This window comes from Typopeltis vanoorti, chromosome 13, assembly GCF_054136105.1.
Source record: "Typopeltis vanoorti isolate ZY-2024b chromosome 13, IOZ_Tvanoo_1.0, whole genome shotgun sequence".
NCBI classification, from domain to species: Eukaryota; Metazoa; Arthropoda; class Arachnida; order Uropygi; family Thelyphonidae; genus Typopeltis; species Typopeltis vanoorti.
Window position 1 is genome coordinate 87,594,551 of NC_143561.1, and position 23,803 is coordinate 87,618,353.

The 23,803-nt window shown below is 36.9% G+C and overlaps 1 protein-coding gene across 1 annotated transcript in view; it reads left to right on the forward strand.

The window, feature by feature from the left end:
* The first annotated feature begins 812 nt into the window (after positions 1 to 812).
* The window catches only part of LOC150100341 (uncharacterized), a 330,657-nt gene continuing 307,666 nt past the window's right edge, over positions 813 to 23,803 (forward strand). Inside the window, exon 1 of the mRNA XM_090402716.1 lies at positions 813 to 958. The gene's annotated coding sequence lies outside the window, so the exon portion shown is untranslated. The remainder of the gene's footprint in view (positions 959 to 23,803) is intronic.

Consider the following 23,803-nt stretch of genomic DNA (forward strand, 5'->3'; position numbering starts at 1 on the left):
GTGGTGTGATGGCATGGTATTGTTTTACTTCGGATCGCAGTGATGCCACCAACATTGAAATCTGAGAGGGATATGAACATTCTGGATGCTTCCTGCTTTATGGCGTTTCTACGGAACTGACCACTCTCTCAGCAAGATAATGCACCTTGTTATAAGGCTGCTGCTGTAAAAGCGTGGTTTGTGGACATGAACATCACCGCACTTCACTGGCTTTCACAGACTTCTGATCTCAACCCTATTGAATATCAGTGGGATGAACTGAAACGTCGGGTGGGTTCAATGGATGTCCACTCCACATCAGTCTAGGACCCCTTTACATGCCTACAGGAAGAATGGTCTAATATTCTCATTGATTGGTATCGTATAGTTGTGAAAGTATGCCCAGTAGGATTGTTGCAGTAATCGCAGCGAAAGGAGGTCCTGTATTATATTAAGGGCGGCCGCCATGACTGTGTGTTGCTCACATTATGGTGACTCTTGGCTTCTTTCCAAGCGGTGCACATGTTTATCAAAATCCGTTGTTAAACATGAACAATGTTTAACATGTATTAAGATAACTGAGTAACGTTTAAATTATATTGTTTATATTTCTGATCAATTCGCAGCTTAATATGTATTTATTTGTCTTCGGACACATGCCTAGTTTTTCTGATATTTTAATAACATTTTTGAGCACAATTATGAATTTGTTAGCAACTGCCATCTGTTTCTTTCATTTATTATTATTATTTTTATTGTTGTTTCTTTATATTTTGTGTTTGCAGGTTATACTCTGACAATGTTTTTTGTTAATTAGAAGTAAAGGTTGATATTTATGGTTTTCCCTTACAATTTTATGACTATATGACTTCATATCATCCCATAGTTGCTTTTAGTGATATGTTAAAAGTTTAAATGTCAGTTTTGCGATCTGTTTGATCTGTAATTGCCAAATGTCAAAGCGTTACAAAAATCTCAAGTATGTATATTAAAAAAGCATACTCAGTGTCTAGCTGCAAAACTGACTGGGCAGCGAGAGCTAACGGCAAAAAAATTTAAATATATACAAATTTAAATTTTTATATTTATTTATTTTATTTTTATTTTATTAATTTTATTATATATATATATATATATAAGCAATTTAATTTATATAAGCAATTTAATTGCGCTCGAAGGGATCACTGTTGCAAACTTTTATGTCTTGTATCTCACATAACGTTATATCCAGGCTCTGGTCAACTGTTCCAGACATTTGCTAAGTGGTTGCCCTCTCTCTACCATATAGCATGAAGACAGATTTTTATAACAGCAAATCGTAATTGAAGCACAAGTACACAGATATCTCGACAATCTGTGGCAAGATGTCCATAACAAGTAGGCCTGTATTCAGTGTCGTTGTATCCACAGCTCATCGCAGATCACATTTTCAGTGGTGTATCCATAAAAATTGGACAAGACACCAATAGGCTAATCTACTCTTTACAAATGAGAGTCATTTTAGTCTTTCCTCCAATTCTAGATAACACAATCTGGCATGAAAGTGGTACTGCTTACCATCTCAAGAATGTTCTTGAAAGGGATAGACATGGTAGTGCTGGGATCATGGTGTGGGGAGACATTATGCTTAATGGATGCACTGAGCTACATGTGCTGGAAAAAGGGACTATGACTGGTGAACAATATTGCAACGAAGTTCTTCAATGTCATGTTCGATATTTCCGTGGTGCTGTAGGTGAAGAATTCATTTGTATGGATGACAGTGCCATACCACATTGTACATGAGCAGTGGAGATAATTTTAGAGAATACGGATATTAATCGAATCGAGTGGCTGGCACACTCTGAAGATCTCAACTCCATAGAACACATTTGGGATGTAATAGGGAGACACATTGCTTCTCAAAATTCTCCTCCAGAAAATAAGGCCTTATCCTTGCTCTGAAGGAGGAGGAGGAGTGGGCCAGTTTGCCTCAAGAACTCCTGAATCACTTGGTGCTAAGCATGGTACAATGTTGTGAGAGCTTCATTGCAGATTTGGGTGGACATATTCCATGCTGAAATGTCGCTCTGTATAGTTTCTGTAAGCACTACAGTTCCTTAACTATGTCCTTAGGAAATTTGTAACTTATGCCTAAAACATATTGCAATTTAATATGAGTTATGAGGATCGACTGAGGGAATGTGGACTGCAGAGTTTGGTGGATAGAAGCAGAGGTGATATGACCGAGACTTTTAAACTGTTAAGAGGCAGTTACAGGGTAGACATTGGACTTTCACTTGGTGGAATGGCAGGAAAGAGCGATGACAAGGGGGGGGGGCTATCCCTGGAAGTTACGAAAGGAGACTGTGCACAAGAGGGTGAGGAGTGGTTTCTTTGCGTGGAGGGTGGTTGAACCTTGGAATGCATTGCTTGGTTGGAGTTGGGACGGTTAATGGGTTCAAGGAGTGGTATGATAGACTTTGTATTTCCTAAAAACGACCTCCCACGGAGTCTTTTGACTCCATGGAGGCCTGTATAATAATAATAATAATAATAATAATAGCCATTTTGCATCCAGTTGGAGAGAATGATCATTCATTGTTATCTTGGGAGGTGTTTAGTCATGTTGAATATTTGGTCAAGAATAGATATACATGGAATTACAGATCTTGAGATAATGTATAACTTGGAAGACAACTTGGAATAGTGACATTGCATGATATACTCCAAGGAAAAGATGTCACTAATGTATGGGAAATAATTCAGGGTTATTTGAAAATAGTAGTATTTTGGAGGGAATATAAGGTGAAGTGAGATCATCATGCTCATAAACAGTGCAAGGCACGGGTAAGAAAAGTGACTAGCATAGTATGTAAGGCAAAATCACATTATGTTGAAAGTGACTGAGCATGCCAAAGTTCTTTCATTATGTAGTGAGTAAAAGGAAAAATGATAATGGAAAGATATCTTTGAATTACAGCAGTACAGGCAAATAGGCTATGAGACCACATGTAGTTGTTGCATGTAATTGGAGAACTAAATAGTAGGGAAGATGGTGAGATGTGTGTATAGCAGAATGGAGTAGAGTGTCTTCCACAATGAGTCCTCAGGCTCCTTGAAGGTGGCATGTAATAATAATTCTAATTTTGGTGGTATGAAGGTATAACTTGAAAACATACTTGAATTACAGCGTGATTGTTGTGTGAAGTTTTATCATAAGGATGAAGGTAAAGTAGTGGCTGATGAGTTAAGCATTGATATCATCTTTGAAGTTGAACTAGAGGTGGTTGGGATGTTTCAAAATCTTATTATGAATGCTTTCATGGTATTTCTGTTGTGTGTTGCATGAATGTGCAAGGGAACTGACCTTACCCTTGACCAGCTCTGACATAGATTCAGTAGAGTGGAAAGAAGATATAACAGTTCCATTACATAAAGGTTGAAAATTACAGACCTATTACCATCTCAGTAGCATTGGTTAAAGTTTTGGTGAAAGCTAGAATTCATGAATGGGTGGATAATAAATTGACAGTTTTTAGAGGACAACTTGAATTCATTAAGAGAAGATCTTGTCTCAGCAGTTTACATAATTTGTGTACTAAAGTAATGCTAGTGTTGGATAAAAGCACTGCCTATACTGTGATGTTGCTGGATTTTGCAAAAGCATTCTGATTGGGAGTCTGTTACATATGCTGATGCAAATGGGGATGGTGCATATTGGATTGGTGAGGTGGATAAGTAGGTGGTTGTCAGACAGGCATCAAAGAGTAGCCTGCTGGAGCAGAGTCAAAGTTATCAGAAAGTAACCAGTGGTTTGCCTCAGGGCTCTGTTCTTGTTCCATTGCAGTTTAATCGGTATATTAATAATATTAGAGATAATCAGATATCCAGTTGTTTGCTGCTGATGCTCTGTTGGGAAGAGCAATAGTAAATTAAAGCAATGTACCAATCTTGCAAGATGACTGGAATAAGCTAACACGGGCAAAGGCTAATGTATTTTAATATGGCAAAATGTCAAGTCATGTACTTTGGATTGAAAGAGTTTCAATCTGTGTATTCTGTTTCTCTGCTCCAAATTGATGAGGCCAAGGATATGGGAGTTATGGTTGATAGGGGAACTGAAGTTTATTTATTTATTGTATGATGATACAACAGAGGATGCCCATAAATGCATCTATTACCATCTTATGAAATCAACATTGGTTATAATGTATTTTTGTCTGTAAAATGTATGTGTTCTACTGGCCAGTTTACTTAGTTGCAGGATGAAAAATCCATTTTCTGAGGATGGGGGGGGGGGGAACCCTGCCACCACTGTATGAGATTGACTAACTCACTTTCTATTGAAAAGCCTTGATAAAGATTTTTGCTGAAAGTTTCTACACTTGGATAAATGATTAAGCAAGGATATAATTTCATATTATGACCTTTTTCTTGACCACTAGTATTAATAAATTAAAGACTTAATTCTGTATGTTAGTCAAGTAAATAATAGTTTAATATCCCACATGTTTCACTGAGTAATATCTGTCAGCATTTTCAAGGATACACTGGTAAGCAATGGAAAGTAACAAACACTAGGAAACTAACCGACAATTCTAAAAATTATATAAAGTTATCACTGTGCGTGATACAATACGCATGTTGCAAGTAACGTTTATAAATATCTCAACAAATAAAACGTTGTACTTGCGACACGCATATTGTATATGTAGAAAGTATTTTTAACTTGGGTATAGTTATGTTAAAGATACCAAGCAATTTTAAACCTGGTTTTACTCCATTTTTCCCAAGTAAGCAAACAGACAAAATGTCAAGTTTGCGCCTGCAATTTATGCAAGACTAGCTGATCCTACAGTGATCAGCTAGTCTTGCATAAATTGCAGGTGCAAACTTGACATTTTGTCTGTTTGCTTACTTGGGAAAAATGGAGTAAAACCCAGGTTTAAAATTGCTTGGTATCTTTAACATAACGCATATTGTATCACGCACAGTGATAACTTTATATAATTTTTAGAATTGTCGGTTAGTTTCCTAGTTTTTGTTACTTTCCATTGCTTACCAGTGTATCCTTGAAAATGCTGACAGATATTACTCAGTGAAACATGTCGGATATTAAACTATTATTTACTTGACTAACATACAGAATTAAGTCTTTAATTTATTAAGGATATAATTTCTTGGCATCTTTAAAGGCTCTTTGCATCCTAGACAGGATTCAAACCGAGGTCTCTCCAATCAGAGTTCTTAGTCTATATCAGCTGAGCTATAGATGCTAGGAATTGAAGTTCAGAGGCTGTATAACAAAACTTGGCAAAACAGCATAGAAGATCACTTGGATGCTTAAACATACTCTGACTAGTAGGGATGAAGAAATTATTATTCCTCTTTATAAGGCTTGGATACATCCACATCTGGACTGTTCTGCTCAGATTTAATCATCTGTCTTTCTTGATTAGGAGATAGTTGAGAGGATTCAGAGGTGGGTTACCAAGATGGTTCCAGGACTTTTGGAATGTTCCCTATGAGGAGAGATTGAAGATTTACACACTATAAAATTCTTAGATAGGTGGAAGAGAGAAAATATGACAGAAAGATATAAGCTGCTAAAAGGATTTTATAGAATGGAGATAAGAGAATTTTTTTGCTTTATGGCAAGGAGAAAGAACAATAGTTCATCATTAAAAGTTAAGTAAAGTTGCAGTTCTCAAGAATACAAGGTTTAGATTTATTGCTGTGAGGGTGATGAATGGAATGGCTTGCCTGAGAAGGCTGTCAGTGCTTCATTAGTGAATCAGTTTCATGAGAGGTGTGATAAGGTATTGAGTGAAGAATGGTTAGTTTGTGCTTTTTGTGTGGTGAGATTTTGGATGTTTTGTAGCAGGTACAATAGGTTATTGTGAATAATGTTTGTGGGGGCTTCTTACAATGAGTCTTTGGATTCCATGGAAATACCTTAAATTAAAAATGCCAAGAAATTACATTTTTGTTTAATCCTTTATCCAAGTGTAAGCAAACAATTGTTGGAAGTTAAACTAAATTTATTATTGTAAGCAAACAAAGTTTGCACTTGAAGTATCTTCACGACCTTGATACTTGAAGTATCTTCTCTATATGCTACTTGCATATAGAGACTTGTTAACTGCCTTAGTATAACATAATGCAAAGCATTATGTGAACTAATGTGAAATATTATACATCCTTTTGGATGTATAATGCTATGCATTATGGGAAAGGCCACTATCTCATTGATGTCTCATTAGTGGGAACTAAACCCAAAAGAGATATCAAGGTTAAAGTAATACAGAAATCATATATTTCCTATATACAAGTAGCAAAAAGGTGTGAAACCTTATTATTAAATTTATTATTTTAATAATAAATACTCTGGATTAGAGTTGGCATCTTTAGTTTAATTTATAACCAAGTTAAAAAAAAAAAACTTTCAACAACTTTCTCTAATCCAGAGTATTTTTTTACTGCTTGTATCATTATATGTTATGTTTTCGTGAAGGCTTACACATTTTACCACGTAAGCTTCCGTAACCGATAATCCAATTGCTCGTTATTCCCGATAGATTACGATAGCTCCTTATTCCCGGTAGTATCCCATGAGGAAAAACCTCGAGATAAATTGGGGAAAAAACCCTGCTATCCACGCCTAACTTGGCTATGCTGAGGAAGATCCTTAAGCTCCTCACTTCTCCGACAGGCAGGGGTGCACCAGTAGTGTCCGGTGATTATGTGAAAAACTTTAGTTGGCACCCCTATCCCCCCCCCCCCCGCCTCCAATAAAAAAATCACTTTAAAAAAACGTTTTTTTAAAGTATTTCCTCCTCTTTGGTGCCTTTACTGTCCTGGTGCCTGTGTGCGTTGCACACATTGCACATATGGCCGGCACGTCCCTGCCGATGGGATTCGAACCTAGGACACTCTATCCCCAGGCATATGGTTGCGAAGCACACAGCCACTAGGCTAACTGCAGACACTGCTTGTATATGGGAAGTAAATGATTCTGCATTACTTAACAATAAAGGTCAAAACATAACATAACATAGTCTGGGTAGTGGCCTTTCCCATAATGCATAGCATTATACACCCATAAGGATGTGTGCTTTGCATTATGTTATACTAAGGCAATTAATGTGAAGTCATTAGCCGCTATATACAAGTAGCCTAGTAGTGAAGATACCTCACGTATAAACTTTGTTTGCTTACACTTAGATAAAGGATTAAAGAAGAGTATAATTTCTTGGCATCTTTAATTTAATTTATAACTAAGTGAAAAACTTTTCAACACGAAGATATCTGTTTAACAATAATAAGAAGAATCTCTTTTTAGACTAAACAACAAAAAAAAAAAGTTGAGGAGTGTGTGTGTGTTAAATTTTTAAACTCATATTTTCTTAAGGTAATATTTTAATCATATCTTACTAAGCAGATTTCAGATGGACATTCATAGCATGAGCAGGGTCACAAGAATATTTTTGACTCATATATCCTGTTGTGGAATTTTCCTTGGGACCACTGGCAGAGATTGTTGAGAACTTTTATGTATTTATTTATTTTTATACTTGAAACAGACAGGAAGGTAACACTTTTCTTATTCACTTCAATATTTTGTTAAATTCCATATGAAACTAGCCGAAGTGAGTAAGTGAAAAACTTTTCACCATGGTGGTTTCTGCAGGGTGCATGGTACCAAGGCAAACATTGGTCATAATGTCATAATGTTGGCCACCTAGGTAATGTTTAATCATTTTACTTTGCAGTTATGTTACACTGTAATGGATTAGACAAGAATATAATTTCTTGGCAAGTATAATTGATATCACAGAGTAAAATGAAACAATTTTTTTTTATATCAGTCTCAGACATGATGGTTGCAACAAGAATGATACGTCAAGTGCCATGGTTAGACAGGTGTAACTAAAAGGGGATTTATCCAGCAAACTCTCATCCCTTTGCTCCCATTTTGGTATACTCAAAGGTGAGACTACTAATTAAATGATGGTCTTCACTACCTGGAGACTGTCATTTAATTAGTGATTACAATATGGTTTCCACCATTCTACAGCAGACCTCCTTGCTAATCTTTGGACACATCATGGAAAGATTTGGAGAAACCCATGTGGTTGTTCCTGATATCTCAAGATTGGTTCTCTCAAAGTTGATGAAAAAGCTAGCCATTCTCCATCAAAGTTGATGGAGAATGGCTAGCTTCTTCACCACCTGGAGACCTATCAGTTAATTAGGGATCACCAATATTCCACCATTTTCATTCTATAGCAGACATCCTCACTGACTTTGCCCACTTTTGGATATGTATCATGGAAAGATTTCAGGTTTTCTGTTGTTGTCTTTGATATCTCAAATGCATCTGATTCTGTCTGGCATCAAGATCTTCTCAATAAGCTACTGTTATATGGTCTCCCTCCTGCTCTTGGTGATTGAACCAACTCCCCCTCTGCTTGTGTTATCGCTCCCTCTTATCAGATTTTTCTTATCAAATCGAAGGGGATAAATTGACTGTGGGAAAGAGTACAGAGGCGGATAACAAAGATGGTTTCAGGACTGTACAATATGAGTTATGAGGATCGACTGAGAGAATGTGGACTGCAGAGTTTGGCAGATAGAAGAAAGAGAGGTGATATGATCGAGACTTTTAAATTGTTGAGAGGCAGTTACAGGGTGGATATTGGAGAGTTCTTTCACTTGGTGAAATGGCAGGAAGGAGCGATGACAAGGGGCTATCCTTGGAAGTTATGAAAGGAGGCTGTGCGCAAGAAGGTGAGGAGTGGTTTCTTTGTGTGGAGGGTGGTTGAACCTTGGAATGCATTGCCTGAGAGAGAGAGTGGTTGGAGTGGGGACGGTTAATGGGTTCTAGGAGTGGTATGATAGACTTTGTATTTCCTAAAAATGACCTCCCACGATGAGTCTTTTGACTCCATGGAGGCCTTAATAATAATAATAATTTCTCTATCAATACTCCAGAGTTCTGTGCTCTCATCCATGCTCTTCTTTCTTTACATCAGTGATCTACTCTGTAACTTCAAATCTTATTCATGGTTTTGCTGATGACAGTGTCCTCTCTTCTTCTTCTTCTTAATTTGGGGGGTAGGCCCTGTAGTATTCAAATGATTGAAGTTTCAAGATCTACCATAACCATTGTCTTAAAAACTGATCTCCTTGCTATTCTCAAGTGGGGTGAAGACAGCCTTAGTAAATTTCAGTGCTATTAAAACGCATTCCTGTGTTATTAGTTGCAAGAAAGACTCAACTTCACTCTCTCTCTCCCTTACTTTTGGTAATGTTCCATTATCCTATCAAGATTGCTTCCTATTTTTAGGACTGATTTTCACATTTAGCTTATCCTAGAATAAACATATTACATTAATAGCCTCCTCATCATCTAAAAAAATTGGTATTCTTTTTTGTTTAAAACACTGCTTCTCTCCTGCTCAACTATAAACACTATAAATCTCAAACCCAATCAACCTTAGACTGTTATTCTCACATTTGAGATGATGCACCCAGGACTTCTCTTAGAGTTGTAGAAAGAAGAGGGCAGTCTGCCTAATAAGTGATTCCTTTCTCACAGATTCCTTCCACTTTCTCATAGACTCTCTTTCTACATTATGCCTTTTTTATGGGTACTTTCATGAGCATTTGCTCTACTGAACTGTCCACTACTATTCCTCTGCTTTCTTCTAATCATGTAAGAACATGAGCAGCTACTTGTTAACATGCACCATGCAATTCAAACACATTTTGCATAGATACTATACGCTCATGATGTGAGACCCGTTGACACTTCTGCACATGCCAAAAGAAGGAGAATTCATTCCGATATTAGGGTAATCAATGTGTTTCATGAGATGAGTGTTTATTATTGTGCATCGGAAAATTGGCTTTTCTTTTATGAAAATTCTAGTTCTTAAAGTGTAACTATTTTCTTGTACAACAGTTGGAAAATTTATGTATAAAGCATGTGACTTCGGAGTTGGTGGCCAATTCATGCATCCTTTATTCATATATATATATATATATATATATATTTCCTTTTTTTTTGTTAATAAGTTAGGAAATTATTGACCTTATTTAGTTATATTATATTAGCTACTCAGGGGATACTTTTTAAGAATTGTTTGTTATTGTTTAATTGCTGTTCTGTGATCCTATACTGATGATGATGCTTATGACACTTAAGCAAAAATTCTACGTTAATAAAGAATTTTTTTATGTGTGTTTTCCTCCATTTGTATGTTTATTTAGAAAACAGTAACCAGTTCAAAGAAAGGAGGAGGAGTAGGAATCATTGTTGTCCTCCACAAGGCAGATGAAATGGTTACACTAATTGCGTCTGTTCACCCAAAGATTGTTGGAATAAGTGAGACATGTTTGGAAGAGGATGACATCCTGACAGGAATAGAGATGGAAGGGTATGATGTGTTTCGTGAGGATAGAAGGGGTAAAAAGGGAGGGGGGAGTGCTATTGATGATAGAGAAAGAGTTATGTCCATACAAAGTATGGTATGAGATAGAGGTGAATGGAATCACATACTTGTTGGGATGTTGTTATAGATAAGGTAATGTGGATAGTGGTGATTGTATGATCAAATTAGCCAAGCAAATAAGAAAAGGGTGATCATTATGGGCGATTTTAATTATGACAATATAGACTGGAATGATGAGATAGCAACTGGAAGTAAAGAAAATGAGTTTCTTGAGTTTTTGAGGGATAACTACCTAAGACAATATGTAACAGAGGGTATGCGAGGATTGAGGGTCTTGGATTTTTTAACCTCATCAGAGGATGTAATTATAAATGAGGTGTCAAATGATCTACCAATTGGTGAGAGGGACCATGAGGCGATTACCTGGGTGGTTGCCAGCAGTGTGAGGACCTCTGTGAGAAAAGCGTATATGTGGAACTACAAGGGGGGGGGGAGGATTATGAAGAGCTCAGAAGACAGCTTGCTAGTATAGCATGGAATGAGGAATTAGCTGGAAAACAGATCAATGCAGTTTAGATGCAATGTCTAAATGTAATCCAAGGGTGAGAAGGTTAAATAAGATAAGTGTGAGATGGATGAATAAAAATATTAAGCATGCAATACAGAGAAAAGGGGCATTATGGAGGCAGTATAAGAGAAGTGGAAATAACCAATTCCATGAGGTTTACAAAGACCAGGCAAAACAGGTAACTTAGTTGGAGGGTAGCTAAAGTGAGGTATGAACAGCAGTTAGCTAATGAAGCCAAAAAGAATCCTAAGGAGTTCTTTCAATATGTGGCCAGCAAAAGAAAGAATGATTATGGAAGGATGACATTGATTAGAGAAAATGGTATAAAGAGTTGCGGAATGTGTGGTGGATATACTTAATGAGCAGTTCATAAAGGTCTCTCAATCTTGTTAATGTAACTTCATGGAGTGATTGAGAGCAGTTGATGATGGGGAAGAGAGACTGCTGTAAGTGAGCAAGAGGTGTATGGGGAGTTCAGCAAATTAGATGTTAATAAGGCTGTGGGACTTGATAATATATCACCACGTATTCTGAAGGTAGGTGCCAGTGAGTTGACACCTGCCTTAACATATTTTTTTAATACGAGTCTTGCACTCGGTCAAGTTCCTAAGGAGTGGAACTTCATAAAGGAGGTGATCAAACTCAAGCATCAAACTATAGGCCTATCTGTGTGTCAGGTGTTTTGGTTAAGTTGTTGGAGAAGCTTGTGAGAACTAGGATCCAGAATTGGGTTGACAAGAATGGTATTATCTTTGATGGACAGCATGGATTTGCCTAAGGAAAGTCATATTTTAGTAATATACCTGCTTATTACAATAACGTGACTTCTTCCTTGGACAGAGGAAAAGGATGCACAGTAATATACTTGGATTTCACAAAGACTTTTGATAGATTACCTCATGATAAGTTGACAATCAAACTAGAGCAGATGGGGTTGGATATTACATTGGTGCATTGGTTTAGAGACCAATGCATATCTGATAGGTATCAACAAGTTGTGTATGGGGGAGCTATATCCAGAAAACGGAAAGTCAATCATGGCGTGTGTCAGGGGTCTGTTTTAGGGCCATTACTGTTTAACTTGTATATTAATGATATTGGTGAAGATTTGGATGGAGATATTCAGTTGTTTGCAGATGATGCAAAGTTGGGACGAACCATGAAGAGAGTAGAAAAGATGTTGTGGCCTTACAAGAAGACTTGAATAAATTGAGTGATTAGGAACAGGAATGGGGATGCGAGTTGAATGTTGCAAACTGTAAGGTTTTAAAATTTGGAAAACAAAAATGGGATGCAGAATTTATGCTTGGTGAGAATATATTGTTGGAGGTAGAGGAAATAAGAGATATGAGGGTGATAGTGGATAAGGATCTAAAATTTAGGGGACACATCGCCAAAATTGTGAAGACAACACAAAGACTTCTGGGAATGATGCGGAGGACACTGACGTGTAGAAGTAGGGAGATTCTTGTTCCATTGTATAAGGCTTTGATTAGGCCACATGTGGACTATTGTTGTGCCCAGATTTGGTCACCGGGTTTTCAGAAGGATGAAGAGATGTTGGAAAGGGTCCAAAGGCGACCGACTAAGGTAGTTTCTGACCTCTGGAATGTCGAGTATGAGGAAAGATTGAGAAGATGTAATTTGCAGAGTCTGGTGGACAGGAGGAAAAGGAGGAGATATGATAGAGACCCAAGTTAGTAAGGAGTTGTTATATGATCAATGTTGGAGAAGTTCTACAGAAAATAGTAGGAGATCGGGGGAGAACCAGAAGTTATCCCTGGAAACTGTATAAAGAGGGTGTGAGTAGTGGAGTGAGAAGCAGGTTTTTTCGTGCAGAGTTGTAAATGATTGGAATGCCTTGCTTAAGAGTGTGGTGTCTGCAAGGCGTTTGAGTGTGTTTAAGACACGTTATGATGAGCTGTATGTGTGTATGTGATAAAAGGACCTCCCAGATGAGTCTTTGACTCCATGAGGTCTTGGGGTAATAATAATAATAATATATGGCACTTTTCAGCGTAAAAGGTTATGAGTGGCTTGGCAAAGGTCATTTTGTAGTAAAGGAAACTTGAAATTCATTACTGTCAGAGTTACCAAGTGAAGAGTTAACATCTAAAGTATATTTTCAAGAAGAAGAACTATTGAATAAATGGTCAAAGGTAGTATGGTGGGGATTATCAGGCATTCTAGTTGGCTGGGGCATAGTTTGAGGAACTCACTGCTGACAGCAAATTTTGTCATCTCTTTCAGTTTGATCAGTGGAATTGGAGATGGAATGCCACTTTTTGTTGCGAATGTTGAAATCTCAAAGAAATATTACATCAGTCATGAGTAAATAAAAGGGGAAAAAATCCACTAAATTATAACTCATGTCAACAAGATATATTATTATTACGGGTATCTCCATGGAGTTAGTAGATTCATCGCGGGAGACCCAAACTAGCAAAACAATAATTGTCATATCTCTTCTTGAATTCATTTACAGACGAAGAACTCACAACTAAGTCAGGCAATGAATTCCACTTATTCACCACCCTCCAGGCAAAAAACCTTGTTCTCACACCCTTGTTAACCGCACTCTTTAATTTCCAGGGATTACCCTCTTGTTCTTCCATCACTATCACATAGCTGAAACATTTCCCCTGCATCAATCCTATAAAAACCTTTCAGTAATTTAAATGTTTCTATCATATCCCCTCTTCTCTGCCTATCAACCAACCTCTGCAATCCACAAACTCTCAATCTATCAATGTAGGGAGCATTTTTTACATCACTCACCAACTTAGTCACTCTTCTCTGAACCCTCTCCACAGCCTCCTCATCTCCAAGGAATCCAGATGACCAGACCTGAGCACAGTAATCCAAATGTGGAAGTATCAATGCTTTATAATGGGGAATAATAACCTCTTTATCTCTGGATGTGAGTGCGTTCCTCAACAACCAAGTAATCCTATGTGCAATCTTGGATGCCTTAGCAATGTGTCCCCTGAACTTCATCTCCCTATCTACCAACACCCCAAAGTCCCTAGCCTCATCAATCTCTTGGAGTACTGTTCCATCAATGTAGTACGCAGCTGGTAATCTTTTAATCCCAAAACGCATAACTTTACACTTTTCCACATTAAGCCCATTCTACCAGCTTATTTAAATCATCCTGCAAACCTTCAACATCAGGTTCATTTTTTATTGCGCTACCCAACTTTGCATCATCAGCAAACAACTGAATATCTCCCTTTAAGCCATTTCCTATATCATTTATAGACAAATTAAACAACGATGGCCCAAGCACGGGTATATTGAACTGAAAATACATTATTTATAATGGGATCCTTAGCAGTGGCGCACTCAGGATTTAATCTTTGGGGGGAGCCGGAGTTGAGTAGACTATTTGAGAATACACACTAGACATCACATATGACCTATAACTGAGCATCTACAATGATCGTTAATTCATAAATTGTATAGAAATAGAAAACACGACACAATATAAATTTAAAAAAAATGAATTTTAATTAGGAAAATATTTTTGGAAAATTTTCTAGCCGTTTTTTTTTCCTTTTTCTTGGGGTGTCTTCCCCCCCCCTCCCCCTTTGGGTGCACCATCGATCCTTAGCAAGAAGGGATGGTGATTACCCTTCACTCAAGAATTGAGAATAAAATGCTGTTGTGGAATTTCAGTTAATGATTTTTTTCTTTTGTACAGGCGCACCCTAGTCATACGACACATGAAGTTTCAGATCACTGTCGTATTGTGAATCACTACCCCCCCCCCCCACACACACACATTTTTTCATGCATGTCATGATTTAATAACATTTTTAAACGATTTAATAATATACGTAAAGCATTTATTTATGTGAGATGTAAAAAAATACTTTATTTACGCCAGATACTCCAACAAAAAATTTTAAATAATATTCACAAAATGAAAAAGTTATTCTGAATACCTTGGCTTGAGAAAACATACCAACCAGTTTGGTTATCAATCTACAGCATTAAAATTTTTTCCATTTCAGCAGTAAGAGTGTCACATTTATGGATGATTGTGGAATTAAATAGTGTAGTACCAAAAATTCTTCCCGAAGAATTTTATCTTTTGTTTTAAGCAACTGTAACAACAACAGTGCAAGTTTAGTCAGAAGCCTCTATGCGTTTTCACTAAATTTAATAATTTTAATCTTAGTATATAATGTAATAGGTTTATGTCTTCTTCTTTTCACTTGAGCAACAACAGTATCCTTACTTTGAATTTTATTTGCCATTATCAACAACAATAAAATATAATAATAGTTGTAACCAGTTTCACAGTTAAACACTGAAACACAGAAAGATGCAGTGAGTAATGACATTATAAATAAAATGAGTTCACGAAAACAGCATATCTGTTGATTCATGGAAGGTCACTAAAACTGTCATATAAGTGATTATTGCATTGTATAAATGGGCATTATTCATAACTGAAAAATGTATGAGCAAACGCAGCATCGTATAAATGGGCATTGGTCATAATTGAAGAGAATCGTGTGAACAGATTGTTGTCAAGTGAAGCATGATTGATTGGATGGAAGCCAAAAGTGAGAATGAATAATGGATATCAGGAGGTTATTGAGAAGAGTAAAAGATTCTAATTTAGTAGGAAGGTAGGCCAGGTGCTGCCCAGGTATATTATTATTATTATTATTATTATTACCCCAAGACCTCATGGAGTCAAAGACTCATCTCTGTGAGGTCCTTTTATCACACACACATCTCATCATACCATGTCTTAAACGCACTCAAACCCCTTGCAGACACCACACTCTAAGGTAAGGCATTCCAATCATTCACAACTTTGCACGAAAAAAACCTGCCTCTCACTCCCCTACTCACACCCTTTTTATACAGTTTCCACAGATGACCTCTGGTTCTACCCTGATCACCCACTATTCTCTGTAGAACTTCTCCACCATTGATCCTATAACAACCCTTACCAACTTGTAGGTCTCCATTATATCTCCTCCTTTTCCTCCTGTCCACCAGACTCTGCAAATTACATCTTCTCAATCTTTCCTCATACTCAACATTCCAGAGGTCAGAAACTACCTTAGTCAGTCACCTTTGGACCCTTTCCAACATCTCTTCATCCTTCTGAAAACCCAGTGACCAAATCTGGGCACAATAGTCTATGTGTGGCCTAATCAAAGCCTTATACAATGGAACAAGAATCTCCCTACTTCTACACGTCAGTGTCCTCCGCATCATTCCCAGAAGTCTTTGTGTTGTCTTCACAATTTTGGCGATGTGTCCCCTAAATTTTAGATCCTTATCCACTATCACCCCCAGATCTGGTATTTCCTCTACCTCCAACAATATATTCTCACCAAGCATAAATTCTGCATCCCATCTTTGTTTTCCAAATTTTAAAACCTTACATTTTGCAACATTGAACTTATATCCCCATTTGCTTGCCCAATCATTCAATTTATTCAAGTCTTCTTGTAAGGCCACAACATCTTTTCTACTCTCTTTATGGTTCGTCCCAACTTTGCATCATCTGCAAACAACTGAATATCTCCATCCAAATCTTTGCCAATATCATTAATATACAAGTTAAATAGTAATGGGCCTAAAACAGACCCCTGAGGCACTCCACTAGTGACTTTCCTTTTCCTGGATATCGCACCCCCATACACAACTTGTTGATACCTATCAGATAGCCAGTCTCCAATCCACTAATCTAATAACCTAATCTAATATTCAACCCCATCTGCTCTAGTTTGACTGTCAACTTATCATGAGGTACTCTATCAAAGCCTTTGCGAAATCCAAGTATATTACCGTGTATCCTTCTCCTCTGTCCAAGGAAGCAGTCACCTTATTGTAATAAGTAAGTAGATTACTAAAACATGACCTCCCTTTAGCAAATCCATGCTGTCCATCAAAGATTATACCATTGTTGTCAACCCAACTCTTGATCCTAGTTCTCGCAAACTTCTCCAACAACTTAACCACAACACCTGACACAGAGATAGGCCTATAGTTTGATGCTTGAGTTCGATCACTTCCTTTATGAAGCGGCACAATCTTGCCCTCCTTCCACTCTTTAGGAACTTGACGAAGTGCAAGACTCGTATTAAAAAAATATGACAAGGCAGGTGTCAACTCCCTGGCACATTCCTTCAGAATATGCGGTGATATATTATCAAGTCCCACAGCCTTATTTACATCTAGTTTACTCAACTCCCCAATCACCTCTTGCTCACTTACAGTCAGTCTCACTTCTCCATCATCAACTGCTCTCAATCGCTCCATGAAGTCACATTCACAAGATTGAAAGATCTTTACGAACTGATCATTAATTATCTCCACCACACATTCTGCAACAGCTGTCTTTATACCATTTCTTCCAATCAATATCATCCTTCCATAATCATTCTTTCTTTTGCTGGCTACATATCGAAAGAACTCCCTAATATTCTTTTTGGCTTCATTAGCTAACTGCTGTTCATACCTCTCTTTAGCTACTCTCACCAACCAAGTCATCCTCCTTGCCTGGTCTTTGTAGACCTCATGAAATTGGTTACTTCCACTTCTCTTATGCTGCCTCCATAATGCCCTTTTTCTCTGTATCACATGCTTAATCTCTGTATTCATCCATCTCACACCTACCTTATTTAACCTTCTCACCCTTGGAATACATTTAGACATTGCATCTACTAGATAGTTTTTGAAAATCCCCCATGCTGCATTGATCTCTTTTCCAGCTAACTCCTCATTCCATGCCACACCCGCATGCTATCTCCCGAGCTCTTCATAACCCCCCCCCCCTTGTAGTTCCACATATACCCTTTTTTTCACAGGGGTCCTTGCACTGCTGGCAACCACCCAGGTAATCACCTCATGGTCACTTTCACCAATTGTAAATATGACATTTACGAATTTCACTTACCAAACCAGTACCTCATGATCATTCTCACCAGTTGGCAGCAGCAGTGTTGATATTTCATTAACAACCACATTCCGTGAGAATATCACAGGATGTGTGAGAATGCTGCTTAAGATAATTATCCCTCAGAAGTTTAGCATATTAATTCTCTCTGTTCCTATACACTCTCCTCCTTCCAGTCCACATTTCTATAATTAAAATCTCCCATTAGGATATGTTCTTTTTACATGCCAAACCTGTTTGTCTAAACTATAGCTGTATCCTGCTAGATATGTTGTTGTTGTTGTTATGTGTCATCTAGTCATTTTCAATTCTTTGTGATCCGGTGAACAAAGGCTCTTCATCCCACTCGGCCTCTTGTTCTTTCAGCAATTGTAAGTTCAAGTTGGTAAATTATTTTATGTTGTCCCCAACTCTTTTGTGGTCTTATTTTCATTCCCTCAATCTTTTCCAACATAACTACCTTTTCCAATGATTCATCAGCTCGCATAATTTGAGTCTACGGACTCGTTGGAGGTGTCACGAATAATAATAATAATAATAACACTGCTGCTGCCAACTGGTGAGAATGATCATGAGGTACTGGTTTGGTAAGTGAAATTCGTAAATGTCATATTTACAAAAAGTTACGAAAGGAAACTGTGAGCAAGAGGGTAAGGAGTGGTTTCTTTGTGTAGAGGGTGGTTGAGCCGTGGAATGCATTGCCTGATGGAGTGGTGGGAGCGAGAACGGTCAGTGAGTTTAAAGAGTGGTATGATAGACTTTGTGTTTCTCAGGGGGGGGGGGACCTCCCCTCGATGAGTCTTGACAGACTTTATGTCTTAGGAAGGACCTCCCTCGATGAGTCTTTTGACTCCTTGGAGGCCTGAATAATAATAATAATAATAATAATAATTATAATAATAATATGTCCTAAGTACATCAGCTTCTGTTTAGCAAATTCTGTTCTTGGAGGCGAAGGTTTTTTTCTCTAAAAAACCTTTTTATTGGCTATTCTTGCATCCATGGGATTCTTCTTCACACCCATAATTCAAATGAATCACTTTCTTCTTAATAATCCAGCTTTCACATCCATACATTACTAGGGAATATCATTGAAAATACCATTGCTTTGACAATTCTAACTTTTGTGGCCTTATTCACACCTCTTTCTTTCATAATTTTTATCAGGATTAGCATAGCTTTTTTCCCCACAACTATTCTTCTTTTAATTTCATCTAAACATCCCCAGTAAATCATAACTTTCAATGATTTATTTTTTATCTCCCTCTATTATAAATTCATTTAAATTGCCAGCAGCTATCACTTTTGTTTTGATGTTTAAATTAAGCCCTGCTTTGTTACTTCCCATCTTAACCGATAGAATCAACTGCTCCAGATCTTCCTTAGTTTCTGCTATGTTGTATCATCTGCATATCTTAAATTGTTTATTTTTCTGCCACCAATCTTAATCCCAGCTGGATCTTTGTCTAAATCAGCCATTTTCATAATAATAATCTTCACTATAAATATTCAAAAGGTAGGGCGACAGCATACAACCATTCTGCATCCCCTTTTTCCACTCGAACACTGTCTGTTTCTCCAAAGACTGTTTTTACTGAAGATTGTTGGTTGTCATACAGCTCTCTTATCAAGAGAATTAGATGTTCAAGTATTCCCATTGATCTCATTACAATCTATAATCTGTCATGATCCACTCAATCAAAAGCCTTCTTATAATCAATAAAACAGATAAATACTTCCTTCTGCAATTCTCTTGTTCTTTCCATAATCCATCTCATGTTTGCTATTTGGTCTCTAGTTCTCTCCTAAAAAATGTCTGTTCTTGTGGCATTTCTCTATTCACATTTGGCTCCAACCTTTGTTTTATCACTTTCAACATAACTTTACTTGCATGTGAAATTAAATCAATAGTTCTGTAATTCTCACAGTCTCTGGGATTGGATTTTTTTTTTTTTAATTGGGATGAATACTGATGTTTTCCAATCTCTAGGCCAGTATATTTTCTTCCAAACCTGTTGACAAATTTTGGTCAATTTATTTGCTACTTCATCCCCAGCTGTTCTCAATAATTCCACTGACACACCATTGGCTCCAGGAGCTTTTTCTTTTGACAACTGTTCCATTGTTGATATCACTTCACTTTTCATTATCATGGGTTCCTCAACAATTTCTATCCTTTCAAATTGTCCTTCAATAGTATTATCTTTCTTGTACAAATCCTCTACATACTCTTTTGTACAAGAAAGATAATACTATTGAAGAAGAATTTGAAATTACTTTTCACAACTTCTAATATAGGGATAAATTTCCCTGTAACATCATTTATTTTTCTAAACAGATCTCTTGCTCTACCCATAATATTGCTTTCTTTAATTTCCTTGCACCTTTTGATTAGATGTTTTTCCTTATTTTTCCCAGCCTGTCTTTGGAAATCTGCACTCAGTTGTCTAACCCTTTCTTTGTTTTTCTGAAGTTTCATTTTTCTTCTTTCCTCTGCTATTTGAGTAGCTTCTTCTGACAGCCATTTACAATCTTTCTTTCTTGTTGCTTTATTTGGAGTCTTCTTTGCTGCTTCTTTGACTGTACATTTTGTTTCTTCCCAAAGTTCTTTTAATTCTCTTCCTGTCATCTCCAAATTTTAAATTTCTTTCTGACTTCTATGCTAAATGCTTCATTTGTAGGATTTAAATGAAATCTGATACTGTCCTTTTATTTCTTCTTAACCCTTAATTTCAATTTAACTTCAGCTATCAATAATTCATGATCTGTCGCACAGTCTGCACCAGGTAGTGTTTTTTCTGCTTGGATAGCAGTTCTCCACCTTCTGTTGGCAACAATATAATCCATCTGATTATATTCTTGCCAATATATAGATTATATTATATAGTATATAAGTCAGTAAGTCAGTAGGCATCCAGTATATAGATTATATTATAATCTATATCTGCTAGATATAGTAGTCTGTTAATTTCAAATTCATGCCCAACAGATTCAAAATCTTCACATACCATTTTGAGTTTCCACTCAACAAGGACATAATTCCTTTGCTTTCATTAACAGTACTCCCCCCCCCCTGATTTTCACCTCTCTATCCTTCAAAAAATTCTATATCATCCTTGCACAATGTTTTGCTTACACCAGTTATCTTTGAGTGTACTGACTCACTCAATGCAATAAACTCAGCTCCATTATTTCTAGCATCCCCTTTGAGTCATCAGAGATATTCCTTAAAGTAATAAAACGTGTGGTTAGAAGAGTTAAAATGAGGAGAGGACTAGATTTTTTTTTCTTGGAGAGAGGTGGATGAGTGGAATGGATTGACAGAGGGAGTATGAGTGATTAGTGTGGGTTTCCTGCATTGAGTCTTTGACTGCTGTGAGGATGCCCATGTAATAATAATCACCAAACTAACAGTTTTATAAAAATACTCATCTCTTCAAAGAACTTAGAATATGTATTTTTGTGGTTCTCCCCACAGATCCTCTTCCCGTGGGACACCTGTTCATGGTGGAGATGATCTCTCAGTGATGGTAGTGGTCCTTTTCAGTCTTCCTCTTTTTCTTTGCTTCTCTTTCCATATTCTTTGCTCTACTTCTCCTTTCTTCTAGACCACCATCACTGAGATCCAATGCCCTGCCACCATGTTTGCCATGTTGTGCAACCCATGGACATCTGGAAAGAGAGATCTTGGTAGTTTTGCACTATTTTGGCCTCTACTTTGGCAAGATGGGCACTCCTGGATGGCCCAAGCAGGATCATTCGGCTAGTGGGTTTGCCTGCAAAGATTAAATTTTGCATTAAGTCTCTCGCACCATGATTTGAGATCAGGACCCAAGGCTTGCCGTGCTACTGATATAGCTTCTGGGGTAGCCTTGGTGCTCTACTTCTGAGCACAGTCATTGCTTGCTGGTCAGTAGGCATCCATGTATGGTTCTGTTGCAGGTGAGGAGCTTTGTTGCAGAAAAAGAAAAAAATCCTTGAGCATGAATCTTTGATCCTCAAATGTTTCAGGAGCACTAACAAGATCCCAACCAAGTACTGATACCGAAGATACATCATTTGATAACAGAAGTAAGAAACAAAAGACACGATACCACATGATTTGTGACATGATTCAAAAGGGTTTAGAAGGACTCCAATTGCATTGGATCTCCAATCCAACGCAATTCTCTAATGTCCAACCCCATCTTCCCTAGTTTTACTATCAACTTATCATGCTGTAATTTATCAGAAGCCTTTGCAAAGTCTAAGTATACTACTACTGTATCCAGTATCCAAAACTACTGTATCCAATGCTGCTATCACCTTATTGCAATAAGTAAGTAGATTACTAAAATATGACCTCCCTTTAGCATATCCGTGCAATCTGTCAAAGATAATTCTATCATTGTCAACCCAATTCTGGATTCCGATTCTCACTAGCCTCTCCAGCACTTTAAAAACAACACTTGACACATGGATTGGCCTATAATTTGATGCTTGAATTCTGTCACCTTATGAAGCAGTACAAACTTGCTTTCCTTCCACTCCTTTGGAACTTGACCCAGTGTAAGACTCATTAAACAAATATGTCAAGACAGACGTCAACTTCCTGGCACATTCCTTCAAAATCTGCAGTGATATATCATAAAGTCCCACAGCCTTGTTGATATCAAGTTTGCTTAATTCCCTATATACCTCTTCCTCACTCACGGTTAGTCTCTCCTCTTCATCATCATCCACTGCTCTCAAACTCTCCATGATGTCACATTCACAAGGATGAAAGACCTTTATGAACTGCTCATTAAATCATCATCATCATCATCATGCATATCAAGGATTTAGGCCTAGCATGGCCTGTTCCGGCCTTAGAAGTCATTGTTGAATCGTTTAAGAGGACGTCCTGGTTTTCTTTTTCCTGATGGCTTGTACTTTAAGGCTTGTTTTGGTAATCTTTCTGTTTTCATTCTTTGAACGGGTTCCATCTATTTATGTTTATATTTTTTAATTTTTTCTATTACTGGTTCTTGGTTTAATTCTTTCATAATTTCTTCATTTCTTTTATGATTAAATAGAGTATACTTTGCAATTTTTCTCATAAACTTCATTTCTGCTGTTGTTAATCTTTGTTTGTCTTTTTGTTTTATTGTCCAGATTTCGCTTCCATACATTAAGACTGGTAGGGTTAATGTATTGTATACTTTTAGTCTGGTTTGTTTTTAAACTAGGTTTGGTTTAAATATAGAGTTAATTACTCCTGTTATTTTTAAATATTTTGCAATTTTTACGTTTATATCTTTTTCATATGTGATCATACTTCCTAGGTAGTTAAATGAATTCACCTGTTCTAAGATCTTGTTATCTATTACTATTTTAGTTCTTGCTGGATCTTGTCCTTTAAAGGCCATATTTTTTGATTTTTCTGTTGATATTATCATACCATAATCTTTGGATATCTCATTTAGATCTAAAATAGCTTTCTGTAGTTTAACTTCAGAATTTGTAATTATTATTTGGTCATCGGCAAAAAGGAGAGTGTTTAAGTTTACTGTAGAAGAAAGTTTAATTCCTTGATGTAAATTTTTATTCCATTTTATTATTATTTCATTTAAGTAGATATTAAAAAGAGTTGCTGAGAGGGGACATCCCTATCAGACCCCTTGGTTTATCTCTCTCGTATATGATAGCTCGTGATTTAATCTTATTTGTATTTGATTATTTTCATATATACTTGTGATAGCTTTTAGGATATTATTTGGTATTTGTCTTTCTTTTAATATGTTAAATAATATGTTTCTTTTAACTTTGTCAAATGCTTTTTCAAAGTCAATAAATGCAATATGTGTTTCTAAATTGTATTCTCTTCTTTTCTCTATTATTAATTTTAGGCAAAAGGCCAGGTCTATACAT